We start from the raw sequence: 23,196 nt of genomic DNA, 5'->3' as shown, positions 1-23,196 counted from the left end.
AGTCCAAGAGTGTCCTTCTAGCCACCAAGAGTGAGTGGAGAGAGCTCCAAGAGAACCCATCCACCATATTGCACTATGTGCTCATATGCAAGGGACCCTCGTCGGCGACTAACGACTTAACCAACATTCCTCCGTCTTTGTTGTCTCTTTTGCAGGAATTTCAAGACGTCTTCCCCGACGAGCTCCCTCATGGACTACCACCACTCCGAGGCATAGAACACCGCATCGACCTCATACCCGGCACTCCGCTTCCAAACCGTGCCGCCTACCGCACCAACCCCGAAGAGACAAAGGAGATCCAACGCCAAATTCAAGATTTCCTCGCCAAAGGGTACGTCCGCGAAAGCCTTAGCCCTTGTGCGGTTCCCGTGATTCTTGTGCCTAAACCGGATGAGACGCAACGGATGTGTATGGATTGTCGCCCCATCAATGCCATTACCGTCCGTTACCGCCATCCCATTCCGCGTTTAGATGACATGCTTGATGAACTTAGTGGTGCCACGATTTTCTCTAAAGTCGATTTGCGTAGTGGTTACCATCAAATCCGCATGGCTATTGGTGATGAATGGAAAACGGCATTCAAGACCAAACTCGGTCTCTATGAATGGCTCGTTATGCCTTTCGGTCTTTCCAATGCTCCATCTACTTTCATGCGCCTCATGAATCACATCTTGCGTCCTCTCATTGGCAAGAGTGTGGTTGTCTATTTCGATGATATTCTCATTTATAGCAAAAACCTCGAGGACCATGTGCAACATGTGAGAGAGGTCTTGTGCATCTTGCGTCATGAAAAGCTTTATCCTAACCTCCCTAAGTGCACCTTTGCTCAAAACAAATTGGTTTTCCTTGGCTTTGTGGTTTCCGCTAATGGGATTGAAGTTGATTCTTCCAAGGTGGAGGCCATCCATAATTGGCCTACCCCTACAAATGTTGGCCAAGTCCGAAGTTTTCATGGACTTGCCGGGTTTTACCGCCGCTTTGTGAAAGATTTTAGCACCATTGCTTGCCCTTTGAATGAGCTTACCAAGAAGAATGTTCCGTTTGTTTGGGGCAAGGCCCAACAAAATGCTTTTGATGAGTTGAAGAAACGCCTTACCGAAGCTCCCCTTCTTGTTCTTCCAAATTTTGCAAAAACTTTTGAGATTGAGTGTGATGCAAGTGGGCTTGGTATTGGTGGTGTTCTTATGCAAGAGGGCAAACCCGTGGCATACTATAGTGAGAAGTTGGATGGCGCATGCCTCAACTATCCTATATATGACAAGGAGCTCTACGCTTTGGTTCGTGTTCTTGAAGTTTGGCAACACTATCTTTGGCCAAAAGAGTTTATCATTCATTCCGATCATGAGTCCTTGAAATATTTGAAAAGCCAACACAACTTGAACAAACGACACGCAAAGTGGGTCGAGTTCATTGAGTCCTTTCCATATGTGATCAAATACAAGAAGGGCAAGGACAATGTTGTGGCGGATGCTCTTTCCCGCAAAAACACCCTTTTGCTAACTCGTTTGGATTTTCATGTTTTGGGACTTGAAGAGATCAAAGAACTCTATCTTTCCGATTCTTTCTTTGCTCCAATTTTTGAGAAGTGCTCCGTTGAACGAGGAGTGGATGATTTCTATTTGCATGATGGCTACTTGTTTAAAGCTAACAAGATTTGCATTCCCGAGTCTTCGCTTCGAAAATTGCTTTTGCAAGAGTCACATGGAGGTGGTCTTATGGGACACTTTGGTCGAGAGAAGACATATGCCATGCTCTCAACCCACTACTATTGGCCAAGAATGTACCGCGACGTCGAACGCCTTTGCCACCGGTGCACCACATGCTTACAAGCTAAGTCTACCTCCAACCCCTATGGTCTTTACACTCCATTGCCTATTCCATATGCACCATGGACCGATATTAGCATGGATTTCGTTTTAGGCTTGCCTCGCACTAAGCATGGTCATGATCCTATATTCGTGGTAGTGGATAGATTTTCTAAGATGGCTCATTTCATACCTTGCCATAAGAGCGACGATGCTTCACACATTGCTTCTTTGTTTTTCAGGGAAATTGTTCGCCTACATGGAGTACCGCAAAGCATTGTGTCGGATCGAGACGTCAAGTTCATGAGTTATCTTTGGAAGTCGCTCATGGCAAAGTTTGGAGTGAAGCTCTTATTCTCATCATCCTCGCACCCGCAAACAGACGGCCAAACGGAAGTGGTCAATCGAAGCCTCTCCACCCTCCTACGCATCCTCGTGAAGAAGAACTTGAAGTCATGGGAGGAATGCCTTCCACATGCGGAGTTCGCCTACAACCGCGCCAAGCAGTCGTCTACATCAAGGAGTCCCTTCATGATCGTCTACGGGTTTGAGCCGCTCACGGCACTCGACATACTCCCGCTTCCCCTTCATGAGCGGATCAACATGGATTTTGACAAGCGCACCGCCGCCATGAAGAAACTTCATGAAGAAACAAGAGCTACCATTCAAGAACATGTGCTTCGTCAAGCTACCCTCCTCAACGCCAAGAAGAAGGAACGCATATTCAAAGAAGGCGACCTCGTTTGGATCCACCTACGGAAGGAAAGGTTCCCTCATGAACGCAACTCGAAGCTCAAGCCAAGAGGAGATGGCCCCTTCAAGGTCCTCAAACGCATCAAAAACAACGCTTACGTCATCGACATCCCCACCTCCAAGTACTTGGTGAGCAACACATTCAACGTTGCGGACTTATCGCCATATCATGAAGATGAGGAGGAACAAGAGTCGAGGACGACTCTTTCCCAAGGGGGGGGGAGATGATGCGGGGTGGCCTTCGGTCACCTCCACACCAAGACCAACAAGTCCCCCAAGTGGACCGATGACACGAGCCCGAGTCAAGGCTCTACATGATGAGGTGAACTCGCTCCTCACCACCCTTGATCTTGGTACCCCTTTGGATGGATTGCTACCTCATGCCGACGTGCTATGTGTCATTAGGTACAAGGCGCATCAAGACCCCGGAGAGGAGGAGACGCCAAGGTCAAGGGAGGGAGAGAAGCATCTGGACATGGAGATGATCGTGAAGCCGAAGCCGACGTCGCTCGAAGCGCTCCAAGGAAGAGACGGAAGCTGGCCGGTCACAGGCCCGGTCAGACCGGACCCACAACCGGACGCCCCGGTCACAGGCCCGGTCAACCGGGCGCAAACCGGCCCAGCTCCCTCGTACCGGACGACGACCGGACCCAGGACCGGATTCTTCGCAGATTCCCGGTTTGCGCCCGGTCGACCGGATCCATGACCGGACAGCCCGGTCACAGGCCCGGTCAGACCGGACCCATGACCGGACAGCCCGGTCACAGGCCCGGTCAGACCGGACCCAAACCGGATCTGACGGGAATGACCCACCAAACTGCCTTAACTTATCCATTCGCGTACCTATTCGCCCTTGCTGGCCATGTGTGCCTATATAAGTAGCTTGGACCCCTCCTTTACCCCTTAGACTTGTTTTGAACTCAAACCTACCTTTGAGCTTAGTCTCCCTTGGGTATCATCCCTCTGTAATCAAGGCACCTTGGTTGTTGACTTTGATCTTGTTGAGTGAGATTCTAGTACTAGTTACTCTCTCTCCCTCACCAAGCTCCTCCTCTCCAACCCCAATCTCTCTCCGGGAATTCTGCCACGTGCCTCTTCCTCGGAGATTCTATTGGCGTGGTCCATCGAGCCACGGAGGTAAGCATCGGGTGTATTGGGTTGGTGTGCGTGCGTGAGTCTCGGAGTTCCTCGTGTTCGTCGTGTTCTTCGTGTTCCTCGCGTTCTCCCATCTCTCCCCTTGGTTTCGAAGTCAATCCGCGAGATCGGGCCACACACGGGGTCTTAGACCTCATCACCTATGTTTCTATTTTTAGAAGCAAATAAATAACAAAGGATGACTCAATGCACAAGTTGATCTCGTTTTGAACTTTTTTTAAACTTCTTCTATTGTATTCAAATTTGATTAGAAGGAGTCGATCGACTGTACACACCAATCGTATAGCTCGGTGGGTGGATTGGCATTTGAAGTTTGGTCATTGTGTTCTTGTTTGTTACCACCCTCGCAAGGCACGTCCAAGTATTTCTTGTCAGAATTTGAGGTTTGTATTAATTTGTTCTAGAAATTTCACCATCACATATGATTTTGTGCTTGCATTCATTTTACTTTAAAAACTTTGATATGGGCATGGAGGCCTATGTGGAGCCTAGATTTAGGACTCCACCAGCTTAGTTATCTTATTTTATGTCTATGGTCATATGTGGGCCAATTAGGGTTTTTAATAATTTGAGTCAGTTTGGTTTGGGCCTGTCCAAACCAAGGTAGAGAGGCCCACTAGGGCTGGCCGGCCACCCCACCTCTCATATAAGTGGAGGCACGGCTAGGGTTTAGGATAGAACAAGTTTAGTCTCAAGATTAGGGTTTTCCCCATTGCGTGTGTTCACGTGTATCATCCCTCCGGGGGTACGGCGCTGCCGTTTATCTATATTATCCGCTGCGAAGGTTCTTGTGTTCATCAAGGATTATCTAGCTTTTGGTTTGAGGCGTATCGTTCATCGATCCGTTGCTTGCTGGATTCGTTCCCTCTTCTCCAGGCTGCGTTCATCGCGTTGTTGGGAGGTTTCTCTACCCCAGGTTCTCGCTGTGAAAGATCGGGCATCAACTTAGGTGGATTGGCTTGGATTCACCGTATCATGTGGTATCAGCTTTCTGGGTTGCTCACGGCGAGGTGTTGTTGATCGATCTCTTTGATCGGTTTGCATCGGAGAAGATTAGCTCTAAGATCGGAGGAGTTTGGCTCTCGGTCGAAGGAGGTTGGTTGGAGGAAGTTTGGTGTTGTTTGGTGAAGTTTGGAGGTCATCCATGGCTGTTTCGGAGGTCAAAATCGCGAAAAATCGCGACCAGGATCGGGAAGAAGACGAAATTTCGCGACCAGGAAAAACTTCGTATGAAATCCGGTCAACCGGGCCAGTGACCGGGCTGCCTGGCGTAGAACCCGGTCAACCGGGCGGCAAACCGGGAAGTTCGCAAAAATTCGTCCGGTTGTGTTCCGGTGCGATGCATCCGGTTGGCGACCGGTCAACCGGGCCCGTGACCGGGCAGGCCGGTCTGGAGGCCGGTCCAACCGGGCCCTGGGCCGGGACGGCGTCTGTTCCTGCGGTTTTTCCTCCGGCGGTTTCTCCTGTTGCTGCGGTGGATTCTCCGGTGATGCGGGCTCATGCTGTTGATGATGTTACTCCAATGATTGGTGTTGAAGCACATAGGAGTGACGATGTATATCATGACTACCTCGGTATGCGAATAGGTATCAAGTTTGACGCATCGCAAATCAAATGGCGGTTGGCTAGTTCTGCGACACCGACGGAATTTCAGCTTTGGGAATCACACATTGAAGGTGGGTTTGCGAGATGCAAGGAGTTTGATGGTTCGTTTGGTGGCCAGACGGAATTCGCTATTGCATACAGGCGTGTTGATGATGTTGTGTCTAGTTGGTACCGTAATGCTCTCATCGTTCAGGGTATCGTTGGTCTACGGTCTAGCTGGGCAGATTTCAAGCGGTTTCTGCGTGATACTTTTAAGTGTGCACGTTTGAGTAAGCCGGTGGTGTGCTCTAACACTACCGTGGAGGAGGTTGTTCCAGTATCGACGGTCACTGAGGAGAGGAAACCTGGCTCTGATACCAAGAGCACTACTGTGACTGTTGAGGAGGATGTACCATTGAGCGGGCTGAATATGCAACTCAAGAGGGTACAAGGTGATGCTTGCAAGACAGTTGACAAGGGTCAGCGGTGGAGTTTGTTTCAGACTCAGTGCTATATCAAGGGCAAGGCTTGCAAGTTGATGGTTGATGGTGGAAGCTGTACTAATGGCATTAGCAAGGCGATGGTGGCAGCGTTGGGGTTGTCTACATGGCGTCTTCCTGAACCTAAACGTCTTGAGTGGTTGAATAGCTGTGGTATGCTAAAGATTACTCACAAGGTGCGTGTGCCATTTACAGTTGATGATTATGTTGATGAGATCGATTGCGATGTGTTGCCATTGGAGGTGTGCGGATTGCTACTTGGGCGTCCTTGGCAGTATGATCGCAATGTGACACATGCTGGGCGAGCAAATACATATTCTTTTATGCATGGTGGCAAACAGCGGACTTTGAAGCCTATGGGTGATGATCATATCAAGTCCGATGTGGAGTTAGTGGTGCGTAAGGAGAAGTTGCACAAGCCTAAAGTGCAGCATAAGGTGAATGATGTTCCGACCATTGATATTGGTGTTGTTTCAGCCAAGCCTGTAGATGACAAGACAGTTCTTGTTGGTGACAAGCCGGATGAAGCTACACTTATTGTTGATGTGGAAGTTGCAGCATGTGCTACAGTTCCAGTTTGTGTTGATGCTAGTATACAGACTGATGATGTTTGTGCTGATGGTGATTCAGTACATGTGGCGCAGATGCGCGTGGGAGGAGTGGGAGGCGAGCGCGTCAGTGGAGACAGTGGGCAGCGGCATTACCATGCTAGGAGTACCGCAGTCCAGTTTTCCGCGACACCGCGGATGCATCGAGGCAAGGATGGACGTGTGAGACATTTATGTGGCCCAGGAATTACACATCTTGTGCAGGGTCATGTGCAGCGACACAAGGGTCCATCAAAACCTCGCAAAACGAAGGAGTTGGCGCCGAAGTCCAAGCTCATATGGAGAAGAAAGGAGGCGCCAAGTGCTGTGTCAAGTCAAGCAGGCCGCGAGGGAGGATGTGGTGTGGAAGGCAAGCAAGACTTGAAGACGGCGAGGACGTGTCATGTTCATATCACGTCACCTTTTTCAGAAGACCCTCACGCGTTGGGGACAACGCTTCTTGAAGGGGGGGAGGATGATATGGGCATGGAGGCCTATGTGGAGCCTAGATTTAGGACTCCACCAGCTTAGTTATCTTATTTTATGTCTATGGTCATATGTGGGCCAATTAGGGTTTTTAATAATTTGAGTCAGTTTGGTTTGGGCCTGTCCAAACCAAGGTAGAGAGGCCCACTAGGGCTGGCCGGCCACCCCACCTCTCATATAAGTGGAGGCACGGCTAGGGTTTAGGATAGAACAAGTTTAGTCTCAAGATTAGGGTTTTCCCCATTGCGTGTGTTCACGTGTATCATCCCTCCGGGGGTACGGCGCTGCCGTTTATCTATATTATCCGCTGCGAAGGTTCTTGTGTTCATCAAGGATTATCTAGCTTTTGGTTTGAGGCGTATCGTTCATCGATCCGTTGCTTGCTGGATTCGTTCCCTCTTCTCCAGGCTGCGTTCATCGCGTTGTTGGGAGGTTTCTCTACCCCAGGTTCTCGCTGTGAAAGATCGGGCATCAACTTAGGTGGATTGGCTTGGATTCACCGTATCAAACTTCTTCCAAATTCAAATTTTCTTCAAACATGCCAACGGTACATGTCTACCAATTAATAATTAAGGGTACACCACACGTACTACCTCGTAGGGTACATAAAAAAATTACTATATTTTATGGCATGTACTAATTTCACATAATCTACAACTCAATGTTGAGTTTAATGATCAGCCCAGAACTAGAAAACAAATATACATATAGTTGCAAATTAACCTAGAAAAGCTCTAGTATCCTTTAAAACCCTAGAAAATGGCCATGCATGCATGCATCCTACCCATAATAATTAATTAAGGTCTCGATCTCTATACTGCTCACGAAGTTTGGAATTCTGGCAAATATGCAACTTGTTTCATTAATTTACCATGGAGAGATAGATGCATGCACATCGATCTCTTAAAAAATGTGGTCATATATGTTAAATATAAGTTTGTAAAGGATTTGGCATCCATATATGCTCACCGGATATATAGATAAGGCCAAGCAAACACATCGAATATTTGTGAAGAAATGTTTTTGCTAGAACCTTCAAATTTTTAGATTTACATCACACGCAAAGAACACACCTTTTATTTCGCCAGGTTTGTGCACTAATAAAGTACTCCTACAGTACTAGAAATTGGATTGTTCTACTCTGGAGTGATATGCTCACCGGAGTATTTTTTGATCTTAGCTGGAGCGGCGTTTGGCGGTTGCACGAAGCCGTGCTGGATGTTAAGCCTGTCGAGGCACACCTGGTGGAAAGCGTGCGCCACCTTAGCCTCATCGGCGCGCCGCTGCAAAGCTGCGTCCCTGGGATTTGCCGCCGCCGCATTCTTAGCCTGCACGAAAGCTTGCAGAGCATCCCGACATCTATAGAGTGCCGGGAACATCACGTTATATACGAGCTCCTTGGCAGTGTTGCTCCTGCAAAGGGCGTCGCCGTGATGCGCTTCGAAAGAACGGCCTGGCTCCACGGCAGGCATCGCCTGAAGTGCGGTCGGATTAGGCGGCTGGCCACGGGAGCTCCCTGCCTCCGCATCGTTCACGCCGGCCGGGAAGGGGATCTCACCTGCTAGCAAAGAAAACCATGCGGCATGCGCGGGCGGAAAAGCCGGCCAGGGCCGAGCGGGCGTCGCATGCGGGGTTGCGTGGGAGATCCCTGCCTCTGCATCCATCGGCCCGCACGGGAAGCGGCTGGCGAGTGGCTCCACGGCCAGCGCCGCGGGCTAAACAACCGACCAGTGCAGAGCGGGCGGGTTATGCCTTGGTGCGCGCTGGACGAAGCGAAGGCGGCGCTGATGCTCCGCTTCCTCGTCGGTGGTAGGACTACGCGCGCGGCGACCAGAGCCAAGTCGGAAGGCCATAGCTATGTCGATTGGTCACTTAAGCTGGAGAGGTTCTCTTACCATTTCGGAGAAGCGGCGTAAGAGGAAGTTGTTGCTTATAATAAAAATATCTCGGGTTCACTGCCACGTTGGGTTAAGAGGGGCAAAGTTGGTCAATGCCTAGGAAGTTGGAATCGATTTGGCCCCAATTTAATTCACTTGCGGTTCCTCTCTCGGTCTCTCCCACCTCTTCACTATCCCTCCCCTTGCCTCCTTTCATGTTTCATCGTAGTGCATCTTGTTTTTCTAGTAGCACCTTCACAAAATCATACACATTTGGCCGATTCTATCATTGTGTGCACTAATAAAGTAAAAAAAATCGATTATATGTGAATAAACGTTTAATACCCTAGCTCGCAAAGATGTTTCTCAAGGCGATATGCACAATGCCTGCCAAAAAAGCTTCATTTTGGATTGAATAATAATTAAGAAGGATCCAAACTTACTTTTTCATTTTCCTGTTTTAAACTTGTTTAAATTTTGATCAAACCAAGGATTTGACCAAGATTCAAATGGGAATAAAAATCTTAAAAATTAAAAAAATGAAAAACTGAAACACATAGCTTTCTTATGTCATATAGTAAGCATCATTCAAGTTCATAACCAAGGTTTAGACATATTCAAACTAGACAAATCATGTATCTACCCCCTAACCCTAAACTCTGTCTTATGAAGTCAAGCATGCATGAAGAGAATTGGTTTTGGGTTTCAAACATGGAAATTCCAAAAATCTGCCAAAAAAGCTTCATTTTGGATTGACTAATAATTAAGAAGGATCAAAACTTACTTTTTCATTTTTCATGTTTTAAACTTGTTGAAATCTTGGTTGATGGGCATAAAAAATACTAAAAAAATAGAAAAAAAATGAAAAACCAAAACACATAGCCTTCTTATGTCATATAGTAAGCAGCCTTCAAGTTCATAACCAAGGTTTAGACATATTGAAACAACACAAATCATGTATCTACCCCTAACCCTCAACTCTATCTTATGAAGTCAAGCATGCATGAAGAGAAGTTGTTTTGGGTTTCAAACATGAAAATTTCAAGAACCTCAGAAAATCTTCATTTTAGAGTGACTAAGAAGGATCTAGGCTTACCTTTTCATTTTCATGTTTTAAACTTGTTTAAATCATGGTCAAACCTAGGATTTGACCAAAATTCAAATGGGCATAAAATTAAAAAAAATAGATAAATGAAAAAACAAAGCACATAGTCTTCTTATGTCATATAGTAAGCATTAAAGTTGGTAAACAAGGTCTAGCATTTTCAAACTAGACAAATCATGTATCTACCCCTAACCCCTAAACTATGTCTTATGTAGTCAAGCATGAAGAGAAGTGGTTTTGGGTTTCAGACATGGAAATTTCAGAAACCTATCAAAAGCTTCATTTTAGAGTGACTAAGAAGGATCCATATGCTTACCTTTTCATTTTCATATTTAAACTTGATTAAATCATTGTCAAACCTAGGATCTTACCAAAATTCAAATGGGCATAATATTTTAAAAAAAATCAGAAAAGTGAAAAACAAAAGCACATAGTCTTCTTATGTCACATATATAGTAAGCATTCAGATAAACAAGGTCTAGAAATATTCAATTAAGACAAATCATGTATCTACCCCTAACCCTGAACTCTATCTTATGAAGTCAAGCATGAAGAGAAGTGGTTTTTGGTTTCAAATATGGAATTTCAAAAACCTCCCAAAAGCTTCATTTTAGAGTGACTAAGAAGGATCCAGGCTTACCTTTTCATTTTCATGTTTTAAACTTGTTTAAATCTTGGTCAAACCTAGGATTTGACCAATATTCAAATGGGCATAAAATAAATAAAAATAAAAAAACCAAAGCACATAGTCTTCTTATGTCATATAGTAAGCATTCAAGTTCATAAACAAGGTCTAGACATATTCAAACCAGACAAATCATGTACCCCCTAAACCTAAACTCTGTCTTAATTATATATGAAGTCAAGCATGATCGAAGAGAAGTGTGGTTTTGGGTTTCAAACATGGAAATTTCAAAAACCTCCCAAAAGCTTTATTTTAATTAGACTGTCTGGTTAATTAAGAAGGATCCAGGATTAATGACCTTTTCATTGTCATGTTTTAAACTTGTTTAAATCTTGGTCGAACCTAGGATTTGACCAAGATTCAAATGGGCATAAAAATTCAGAAAAAATCGAAAGAATGAAAAACCAAAGCACATAGCCTTCTTATGTCATATAGTAAGTATTCAAATTGATAAACATGGTCTAGACATATTCAAACCAGAAAAATCATGTATCTACCCCTAACCCTAAACTCTGTACGTCTTATGAAGTCAAGCATGAACAGAAGTGGTTTTGGGTTTCAAACATGGTAAATTCAAGAACCTCCCAAAAGCTTCATTTTAGAGTGACTAAGAGAAGGATCCAGACTTAATTACCTTTTCATTTCACATGTTAAACCTGTTTATATCTTGCTCAAACCTAGGATTTTACCAAGATTCACAAATGGGCATGAAAATCAAAAAATGAAATACCAATGCACATAGTCCTCTTATGTCATATAGTAAGCATTCAACAAGTTGATAAACAAGGTCTAGACATATTCAAACCAGACAAATCATGTATCTATCCCCTATCGACCCTAAACTTCGTTTTATGAAGTCAAGCATGAAGAGAAGTGGTTTTGGGTTTCAAACATGGAAATTTCAAAAACGTCCCAAAAGCTTCATTTTAGAGCGACTAAGAAGGATTGATGATGTAGCCCCGGTCAACGACGTCACTACACCAAGACCAACAAGTCCCCCAAGTGGACCGATGACACGAGCCCGAGTCAAAGCTCTACATGATGAGGTGAACTCGCTCCTCACCACCCTTGATCTTGGTACCCCTTTGGATGGATTGCTACCTCATGCCGACGTGTTATGTGTCATTAGGTACAAGGAGCATCAAGATCACGAAGAGGAGGACACACCATGGTCAAGAGGAGGAGAGGAGCAGCTGGACGTGAAGATGGACATGGAGCTGGACCGGAAGTCGCCCGAAGAGCGCAAGGAAGAGAAGATGGCCGGCCGGTCCAAAACCCGGTCTGACCGGCCTCCTGACCGGGTCACCCGGTCCAAACCGGGATTTCCGCTTGTGCCATCCGGGCACTATCCCGGGGCCCCGGAACCACGTCCGGTTGCCGCCCGGTCCCAGGCCCGGTCTGACCGGCCTGCACGACTTAAGTCACCAAATCGGCCCGAACTTATTTCGCTTGTACCTTTTCGGCCCGTGACGCCTTGTAAGACTATATAAGCACCCAAGACGCCCCTTCACCTCTTTAGACTTGTTTTGAACTCAAACCTACCTTTGAGCTTAGTCTCCCTTGGGTATCATCCCTCTGTAATCAAGGCACCTTGGTTGTTGACTTTGATCTTGTTGAGTGAGATTCTAGTACAAGTTACTCTCTCTCCCTCACCAAGCTCTTCCTCTCCAACCCCAATCTCTCTCCGGGAATTCTACCACGTGCCTCTTCCTCGGAGATTCTATTGGCGTGGTCCATCGAGCCACGGAGGTAAGCATCGGGTGTATCGGGTAGGTGTGCGTGCGTGAGTCTCGGAGTTCCTCGTGTTCGTCGTGTTCTTCGTGTTCCTCGCGTTCTTCCATCTTCCCCCTTGGTTTCGAAGTCAACCCGCGAGATCGGGCCACACACGGGGTCTTAGACCTCATCATATGGTATCAGCAGCTCTTGGTTACCGCGGATTTGACCTCCCACCCACCCGATTTCGTTCCTAGAAAATTTTCCAAAAAATCCCCAAAAATAGCCCAAATTGCCTCTTGACCGATCTGTGATTTGGTTGCGTTTTGAGTGGTTTTGGTCCATGGATTCGGTGTTGTTGTGCTTGATCTACTATTTCCCCACTTTCTAGCCTCCAATTCCATCGTTTCCCTTCGATTTGGTCGATTTGGCTTGGTTTGACTCAAGAACAGGAGAGAGAAATCGCGCTGTCCGGTTGAGCATCCGGTCAACCGGGCTGCAGACCGGCCGCGCCACCCCCGAACCCGGTCGACCGGCCGTGTGACCGGCCAGGCCGGCCCCAGGTCCGGTCCAACCGGGCCCCAGACCGGGCGCCTCTTCGCGCCCCTCTTCGACCTCGTTTTCCGGCGATCACCACCACCACCACCACCACCATCGCAGGTATAACTTGCAGCTTTCACCTTGTAACCCCTCTTCCTTTTGCGATCTATCCCATTGAGCATTGCTTGTCTAGTGTTGCGAGACATTGCACGTGGCCCCGCATTGTGAGGTGTGTGTGTCGCGTTGAGTAAGGCATCCAAGCAAACACTCGTGTGGCAAGATAGCAAAAGCGAGGCTAACGCTAATATAGTGCGTGAAAAAGCCCCAAAAACACAAAAAGAGTGCGAGTAGCACCATACATCCATACATCCATACGTCCATACATACAAAAGTGTCCACGTGCCACCAAAGATACAAACGAGTGCAAGTGCCACCATATACAAAAGAGAAAAAGCTTTTAAGCAAAGAGAGATAGGAGAAGAGAGGCCGCGTGTGAATCTTGTTGTCTCTTCCTTTGCAACCGAAGCTTTGGCTCTCCTTGTGTTAGTGTGACACCGAGCACTTATACATACACTTTTCCGCTCACTTTTGGTTGCACTAACCCCGCTTATCTCGTGTGTGTGTTCCACAACTTTTTTCCGTGTTTATAGTGATCTTCACATTGACATTTGGATTTTTGGACCTCACCCACTTTTAACAACATACTCGATCTTGGATTTGTCTTTTGGCTTTCCACAACACTCGCCTAACACCATATTTGCTAGCTTTTGCGTGTGGTTTTGCGTGTGTTCCCGATACACTTGATCTTGCTTTCGGCTTGGTGGATTGCCTCAATACTATCTTACCTTGGTAAGAGTGCGAGGTAGTCTCCTTCCACTAACATACACAACATAGTTCTTGTCTTTCCATCATGGATAGGAACGGAGATACCAATAGGGATGAAGAGATCCTCCGCAACACCGAGAGGTTGGCTACTCAACACAACCTATGGACGCAACGACAAGAGTTCAAGGAGCAACTCACCCTCTTCGAGACGCGCATCGATGAGCAATACGATGAGGTGGCTCACAACTTCTCCACCGTGAACCAAGACTTGGCTCTTCTTCGTGAAGCTACGGACAACTTGAATGGCCAAATGGCGGCCAATGATGCCAACATGGAGCGGCGCATGGATAGCCTCGAGCGCGCCATCACCAACTTGGGTCGTCATCGTCGACACCACTCTACTTCCTCTTCATCAAGCTCGCCACAAGATTACTATTCTCATGGTGGCCTTTCGTCCTCAAGCTCCTCTTCAAGGCATGAAGACCATCATCGACCTCATCGCCCACAAGCTCGTCATGAAGACTCCCGCTCCAACTCTAGGCGTGGAGAAATATATCGCCATGCTCGCCCACATGAGCGTCCTCCACAAGACCAAGTCCTATAACAAGATCGTCACCAAGCGGATCGCCATGCCCACCATGGGCGTGATGGCCATTCCCAAGACCAAGGTCCTCAAGATCAACCTCGGCGAGATCTCCGTCGCCACCCTCGCCATGACCAACGTGGGCGAGGAGAGCCGCACCATGATCAAGATGAGAGACCCAACATTGAGCATCGCCCTCAACCGCGACAAGATCTTCAACCACATCCTCACCGTGAACCAAGTGAAGCAAGCGTTCATCTTCAACGCCAACCCAATGCTATGGTTGGCCGTAGAAGACCTCCTATTCCTCCTCAAGCCGCAAGAGATGAAGTCGCCCCTCCTCGTAGAAGAACCTTGGAGGATGAAGAGAACATGTTTGGAAGACTCAAGTTCACCATGCCAAAGTTCAAGGGAGAAGAAGATGCCGAGGCCTACCTCTCATGGGCACTCAAGGTTGATAAGATATTCCGCATCCACAACTACTCCGGTGCCAAGAAGGTGGCTATGGCGTCTCTTGAGTTCGAGGACTACGCCAACACGTGGTGGGAGCAAGTCCTCACTCTTCGAGAAGAAAAGGGTGAACCTCCTATTGACACTTGGGAAGACATGAAGAAAGAGATGCATGCTCGCTTTGTCCCCACGCACTACATGACCGACCTCTTCAACAAGCTCCAAAAGTTGAAACAAGGCACCAAGACCGTTGAGGAGTTCTACAAGGAGATGGAGCTCACTATGATGCGAGCCAACATCCAAGAGTCCGAGGAACAAACAATTGCTCGTTTCTTCAATGGCCTTACTTACCCCATCAAGAGGATCGTCGAGTTCCAACCCTACTCCAACATGGTTGAGTTGGTCCACCAAGCATCGAAGGCCGAGCGCCAAGTGATTGAGGACATCAAGTACTCCAAGGCCAAGACCTATTTCTCCTCCAAGCTCGCTACATCGACTCCTCCTACTACATCAACTCCTCATGCTACAAGTGCCAAGGCCGACGCATCCTCTACACCATCCAAGAAACCGACTATCCAAAGTCGCATGAAGCAAACGGTCTCCTCCACCGCCTCCTCTAAGGCATCCACGGGACCCTCTAGTGTCACTTGCTTCAAGTGTGGCACCCAAGGTCACAAATCGTTTGAGTGCAAGAACACCAAGGTTATGATCACTATGGAGAATGGTGACATCGAGACGCTTGATGAGGATGAATATGAAGCCCTTGTGCAAGCCACCGTGGAAAGTGAAGAAGCTTATGAGCAAGAAAGTGGAGAAGATCCTCTCTTATGTGAGCATGACCCAAGTCCCTCACTTGTGGTCACAAGGGTGCTAACCACACAACCTCATGCTATGGAAGAACAACGTTGCAACATCTTCCAAACCCGTGCCGGAATTGGTGGAAAATCGATCACGGTCATCATCGATGGTGGAAGTTGCCATAACCTTGCAAGCACCGAGTTGTGTGAGAAGCTCAACCTCACTCTCCGCAAGCATCCTCACCCCTACCATATCCAATGGTTGAGTGACAAGGGCAACGTCAAGATACAACATACCGTCACCGTCACTTTCAAGATTGGACCTTATGAGGACACTATCGAGTGTGACGTGGTACCCATGACGGTGTGCCACATGTTGCTTGGCCGCCCTTGGCAATATGACAAGAAGGCTATACATGATGGACTCTCCAACACATACACCTTCAAGGTCAACGACAAGAAGTTCGAGTTGCGCCCGATGACTCCTAGCCAAATCATCGCGGATAATGCGAAGGCTTTAGCGAGGGCACAACTCCGCACCCACCATAGTGAGATGAGAAGAGAGGGAGTGACCCACCACAAAGAGAGTGATACGAGGTGGCCTTCGGACACCACCGCCTCAAGACCGACAAGCCCTCCTCGTGGTCCAATGACACGAGCTCGAGCCCAAGCCCTACGCCAAGAGGTGAATTCGCTCCTCTCCACGTACTCCTTTGACACCCCTTTGGATGGCTTGCTACTTCATGCCAATACCCTATGTTCAATCAGGTACATCGACCAAGAAGCGAGCCATGAAGACCAAGCCAATGGAGAGAGAGCTGGAAACGATGAAGATGGAGCTACCGCTTCCAGGCCGGAACTTCCGCCCCCCAGGACCGGAACTTCCGGCCAGATGCCCTCCAGATTCCCTCCAGATGCCTTCCAGCGCCCAGCGAAATGGATCAGGCCGGAACTTCCGCCCCTGGAGACCGGAACTTCCGCCCACCGGAACTTCCGCCCAAGTTCCGCCCAAGTTCCGAAAGTCGGCGAAAACGCCCCTGGATGTTACTGCGGGACAATGGCGCAATTCCGGAACAAGGCCGGAACTTGGCCGGAACTTCCGCCCCGACCGGAACTTCCGCCCGTCCAGACCGGAACTTCCGCCCCTGGCCGGAACTTCCGCCCAAGTTGACCGGAACTTCCGCCCCATCGAACTTCAGCACAACAGCACTTTTAGTTGTAACTTATCCCTTCGCCCCACCTACTATAAATAGCCTAGTTGGCTCAGATCTGAGATTAGACTTGATGTAAGAGAAAACATGAGCTATGCTCCTTCCCGCGGGAAACCCTTCTAGATCTACGAATCTACGAAGTTATCTACTCTTCTAGGCGATTGGTCTCTTCCATTCTAGGAATTCTAGTGTTTTGGATCTTTTGCTTTTGCAATTCTATCTATTTGCACTCTTTTCCTCTTTGGAACTCTATCGATTGCTATTGCCAACCTTTTGTGAGGGATTCTACTCCTTGTGGGTCTTTTTCTTGCAATTCCGTTGGGTTGGTGTATCGGGCCAACGAAGAACAACCAGTTGTGTGTGTGTTGCGTTTGTATCTTCGATCCACCCCGCCATCCACCACGTTCTTCGTGTTCATCCACCTCCCCCCACGAATCCCATCCAAATCCGTGAAGATCGGGCACATCCAAGGACTTAGTCCGCATCATATGGTATCAGCAGCTCTTTGGTTGCCACGGATTTGACCCCCACATCCCCCAATTCCACCAATTTCGCCCAAAAAAATTTCCAAATTTTTTTCCCAAAAAATAGCCCCAAATTGGCCTTGGATCGATCTCTCGATTTGTTGAGTTATTTGTGGTTTTGCTCCAATAGAAACTTGCCTTTGGTGTTGATCTGCAATTCCCCCACCTTCCCACAGCTTCTAGTGCCAAATTTTCTTCGAATTCGAAGGATTTCGGCCCGGATTTCCGCCCAAATCGACGAACTGCCCGCAGATCTGATTGCGACCGGAAGTTCCGCCTGGAAGGACCGGAAGTTCCGCCCCCGGACCGGAAGTTCCGCCCCTCAGGACCGGAAGTTCCGCCTGGCCGAAATTTTGACAGCAACCTTCGTTTTTCATTTTGGTACTAACCCCTGATGAGGACATGATTACCTGCGATTTGAAGGCATATCTTGGTGAAAAAGATGAGACTACGTCGAGGACGACTTCAATTCAAGTAGGGGAGGATGATGAGGACATCTCTATGATAGATACAACCAATACTCCTACAACCACATCTCAGGTACATTCGTTACTAGGAATCCTTCCTGATATATATGAGAATATGATGCTGCCTAAATCAAATGTATTTATATTATTTAGGAATGGATCAAGCATGGACGCCAAGCATTGGATTAGGAACGTGCATGGAGATGGCAGCAGACCTGCAAGGATTCTGGATGGCGTTGCAAGCGAGGATTTCAGAACATTGAAGCCACCATAGTGAAGCAATGATGCTTGGATGAATTATACAAGTTACTCCATCATAAAATTCGTCCAAAGAGTTATTATTGGTGCTGCGTCACCTTATTTAATGGGCCAGGCCCATGTATTTTCGGATTAGTTATTTTAGGGGATTTTAAGAGGCCATATAAGTGGAGGAAGGCCCATTTACGGGTGTTTTTGGCCAACCCTAGCTGGTTGGACGAAAATCCCTTGTCTTCCCCCATATATATCCCTCTGTAGCCGTCATTAGAACTTGGATTTTGATTAGATTGAAAGTTAGCCAATTGCTGCAACTACGTGTTCTTCTTTTGAGGCCAACGCCCCGAACAAGACCGACTATTCAGAATCCCACCATTATCAATCAAGCTTTCATCTATATCCGCAATATTCTGATTGCAATATTAGTTCTTACTTGTTCTCGATTTCAGGTAGGAATTAAGACCCTCGCTGGTCAGGCTGATCGTGCTCCCGCAAGATCAGTAACTCCCGGAGATTGTCCTAGCGATTGCATTGGCGCACGAGCTTTGCACGTGTAGTCGGATCGTCAAGCACGAACTCCACCAACAAATCGAATTATCTCCATCTCATCGAAAGATCGGACACCTTTGCCCTATCAACCCCCTTGTGTTTGGACTTCGGTTTGAGTGCCATTTCAGCTACCACAAAGCTTCCGCAACATCGACAACGACGACGGCACCCCGAGGCTCCAAGCGGTTCACTTGACACCTCCACCATAGCAAGTTCAAGATCGTCGGCCACCATCATCAAGTGGTATAACTTGCTCCTAACTTGTAGCCCTAGCCTCTTTTGCGTACCTTTCCTATCGAGAGTGGCTTTCTAGTGTTGCGAAGCATTGCGCAAGCGTCCCGACCGTGAGGGTGTGCGTGTGTTGAGCAAAGCTTTGAAGCAAGCTCGTGTGAAAAGATAAGCAAAAGAAGTGTGACATACTTACATAGATAGTAGTATCCTTACATAGTGAGAAAAAGAAAGAGAAAGAAAAATACAAAAAGAAAAAGTGTGTGAGTGACACCTATACACAAAAGAGTCCAAAGCTTTTAAGCAAAAGAGAGAAAAGAGAAGAGAGGCGTCTTGCGCAAATCTTGTTGCTTCTCAATTTTGCAACCAAGCCACGGTCTCTCTTGCGTTAGCGTGACACCGAGCTAGTAGTCTTCGTTAGGACCATTTTGTTCTTGCTCTTTTTCCAAGTCGCGCTAACCCCATTTTGTCCCACGCGTGTGTTCCTCATTGTGTATGCCTTTTGTGATCATCGCCTTTGACTTGTGACTTTTGGATCTTACCCACTTTTGACAATAGACTTTTCGCTTGGTTCTTCCATTTGGCTTTCCACATCCGTACCTAACACCATATAGAGTTTTGTTTTTGTGTGTGTAACCGGTTGTTCCTCACCTTGATACACCTTTCCAATTTCATTGTGACTCTTTGACTTATTTGTGAGCTTTCCTCTAACCCCACAACATATTTCTTGTTTTAGTTGTAACCATGTCTAGTGGAGAGGGGAACCAACTACCGATGACGCGGCACCAACATTGGATCGCTACTCAAGCCGTCAACAAGAGTATCCATGACCTCACGGCAAGGATCGATGAGACCGTTGCACGCTATGAAGAACGAGCTCAAGTGCAAAGACGGGACCTCAATGTCCAAGTGCAAGACATCCATGACAAGCTCGATGCTCAAGCTCATGATATGAGAGCCACACTTGCTACTCAAGGTCAACAAAACATGGCGAGCATGAGAAGGCAAGAAGAAAGGATGGCACGCCTTGAGCAAGCTATTGCCAACATCGCCAACAACCGAAGCCAACACTCAAGGTCTTCGCGCTCTCATAGTTCAAGGTCAAGAGCTCCTACACCGTCTCGCCATGATTCTAATGAAGACCCACGCCACCATAATGTGGATGCTCAAGTACTTCAACAACAAGCTCGAGATGTGGAGCAAGCACGTGCTCAACTTGAACAAGAGAGACTACAACAAGCTCATCGCCAAGCTCAATTCGAAGAGGAACAACAACGTCTTCGTCATGATCAAGATCTCCTTCATGCACGTGAGCAAGAACGTCTTCGCCATGAGCAAGAGGCACGTCAACAACAAGGGCAACCGCGCCCATCTCAAGTGGCCAATGCTCCAAGGAACCCACCTCATGACGTCGACCACGAAGTGAACCAAGAACGCCAAATCATCAATATTGATGCTCCGCAAGATGATGGCGCAAGAAGAAACAATAGGGACAATAGAAGACACAACCCTCTCAATTATCGAGCTCATCAAGCACTTCATGCTCATCAAGGTGAAGCAAGGCACCAAAATGAAGAAGACGCCTCAAGTGAAGCTAGTGTCATGCTACACCCCCGGCAACCTCATGGAAGGCGTCCTCCTCTCCCAAACCGCCGCCATGGAGATGAGGATCCACCTCAACAACCTCAACAACCTCGACAACCTCGCAACCATAATGAGGATGAAGATGAAGAAAGACCACCTCCTAGACGCAATGACCGCAATGAAGAGGAAATCTTTGGGAAGCTCAAATTCACCATGCCCAAATTCCACGGAGAAGACCCCGATGCATACCTCTCTTGGGTTCTCAAGGTTGACAAGATTTTCCGCATACACAACTTCTCCGAAGCAAAGAAGGTGGCTATGGCATCACTTGAGTTTGAAGGATATGCAAATGTATGGTGGGAAGAAGTGAACAAGAAGCGTGACAAGGAAGATCTAGAGCCCATTGACACATGGGAAGAGATGCAAGAAGTCATGCACAAACGCTTTGTGCCAAACCACCATAAGCGCGACCTCTTCAACAAGCTTACTCAACTCAAGCAAAACTTCAAGTCCGTTGAGGAATACTACAAGGAGATGCACATGACCATGATGAGTGCCAATGTAGATGAGCGAGAAGAGCAAACAATGGCAAGATTCTTGAATGGATTGAACATTCCCGTCAAAAGGATAGTGGAGTTCTTGCCTTACACCAGCATGGTTGAATTGTTTCATCAAGCAACAAGAGCCGAGCGCCAAGTGCGAGAAGACTTAGCAAGTGCAAAAACAAAGTCCTTCTTCGCCGCAAGAAATGCAACAACCACCTCCTCAAGCATCAAGAACACAAGTGCTATTGCTCCCAAGGATCCTCCTAAGCAAACGAAGAGTGCCTTCAAGACAACAAGCTTCAAGCCGGATCAACCAACTATGTCCTCCAAAGCTTCCACGGGATCTAGTAACATCACTTGCTTCAAGTGTGGAGCTCAAGGACATAAATCCTTTGAATGCAAGAACACAAGAGTTATGATAACTCGAGATGATGGAGATGTGGAGTACTTGAGTGAAGGTGAATATGAAGCCTTGGTACAAGCCGCAACGAATCATGAAGAAGATGACTTGGAAGACCAAGAGCAAGTCCTATGTGTGCATGATGCAAGCCCATCCCTTGTGGTGACCAAAGTGTTGACAACCCATGCACTTCCCAATGAAGATCAAAGGTGCAACATCTTCCAAACAAGAGCCGGAATCAATGGCAAGTCAATAAAGGTTATCATCGATGGAGGGAGTTGCCACAATCTTGCAAGCACCGAACTATGCTCCAAGCTCAACCTCACACTCCGGAAACACCCCCATCCTTACCATGTGCAATGGCTAAGTGACAATGGAAATGTCAAGATACAACACACCGTCTCCGTATCCTTCAAGATTGGTGCCTATGAAGACACCGTTGATTGTGATGTAGTGCCCATGACGGTGTGCCACATGCTACTTGGTCGCCCTTGGCAATATGACAAAAGAGCAAGCCATGATGGCTACACAAATGCCTATAGCTTCAAGGTCGGCGACAAGACATTCATCCTACGCCCGATGACTCCTAGCCAAGTAATTGCGGACAATGCAAAGGCTTTAGCGAGGGCTAAGGAAGCTACCATCACTAGTGAGGTGAGTGGTGAGAGAGTGACCCACCAAAAGGAAAGTGAGCGCCACAAGCCATATATGAGTGAGATGAAGAGTGTCCTCATAGCTACCAAGAGTGAGATGAGAGAATTGCACCACAACCCATCCACCATATTGCACTACGTGCTCATTTGCAAGGGGCCATCCTCGGAGACTAACAACTTAACAACACTTCCTTCGTCTTTGTTGTCTCTTTTGAAGGAGTTCCAAGATGTTTTCCCCGACGAGCTACCTCATGGACTACCACCGCTTCGAGGGATTGAGCACCGCATCGACCTCATACCCGGCGCTCCTCTACCAAACCGCGCCGCCTACCGCACCAACCCCGAAGACACAAAGGAGATCCAACGAGAAATACAAGACCTCCTCGAAAAAGGGTATGTTCGTGAAAGCTTAAGCCCTTGTGCGGTTCCCGTGATTCTTGTTCCTAAACCGGATGAGACGCAACGAATGTGTATGGATTGTCGCCCCATCAATGCCATTACCGTTCGATACCGCCATCCCATTCCGCGTTTAGATGACATGCTTGATGAATTGAGCGGTGCCACGATTTTCTCTAAGATTGATTTGCGTAGTGGTTACCATCAAATCCGCATGGCTATTGGTGATGAATGGAAAACGGCATTCAAGACCAAACTCGGTCTCTATGAATGGTTCGTTATGCCTTTCGGTCTTTCCAATGCTCCATCTACTTTCATGCACCTCATGAATCACATCTTGCATCCTCTCATTGGCAAGAGCGTGGTTGTCTACTTCGATGATATTCTTATTTATAGCAAAAACCTCGAGGACCATGTGCAACATGTGAGAGAAGTCTTGTGCATCTTGCGACATGAAAAGCTTTATGCTAACCTCCCTAAATGCACATTTGCTCAAAACAAATTGGTTTTCCTTGGCTTTGTGGTTTCCGCTAATGGTATTGAAGTTGATTCTTCTAAGGTTGAGGCCATCCACAATTGGCCCACTCCTACCAATGTTGCTCAAGTCCGAAGTTTCCATGGACTTGCCGGTTTTTACCGCCGCTTTGTGAAAGATTTTAGCACCATTGCTTGCCCTTTGAATGAGCTTACCAAGAAGAATGTTCCGTTTGTTTGGGGCAAGGCCCAACAAAATGCTTTTGATGAGTTGAAGAAACGCCTTACCGAGGCACCACTCCTTGTTCTTCCAAACTTTTCCAAAACTTTTGAGACTGAGTGCGATGCAAGTGGACTCGGTATTGGTGGAGTGCTTATGCAAGATGGAAAACCCGTGGCATACTATAGCGAGAAGTTAGATGGCGCACGCCTCAACTATCCTATATATGACAAGGAACTTTACGC

Source organism: Lolium perenne, chromosome 1, assembly GCF_019359855.2.
Source record: "Lolium perenne isolate Kyuss_39 chromosome 1, Kyuss_2.0, whole genome shotgun sequence".
NCBI classification, from domain to species: domain Eukaryota; kingdom Viridiplantae; phylum Streptophyta; class Magnoliopsida; order Poales; family Poaceae; genus Lolium; species Lolium perenne.
This window is presented reverse-complemented; position numbering follows the sequence as displayed.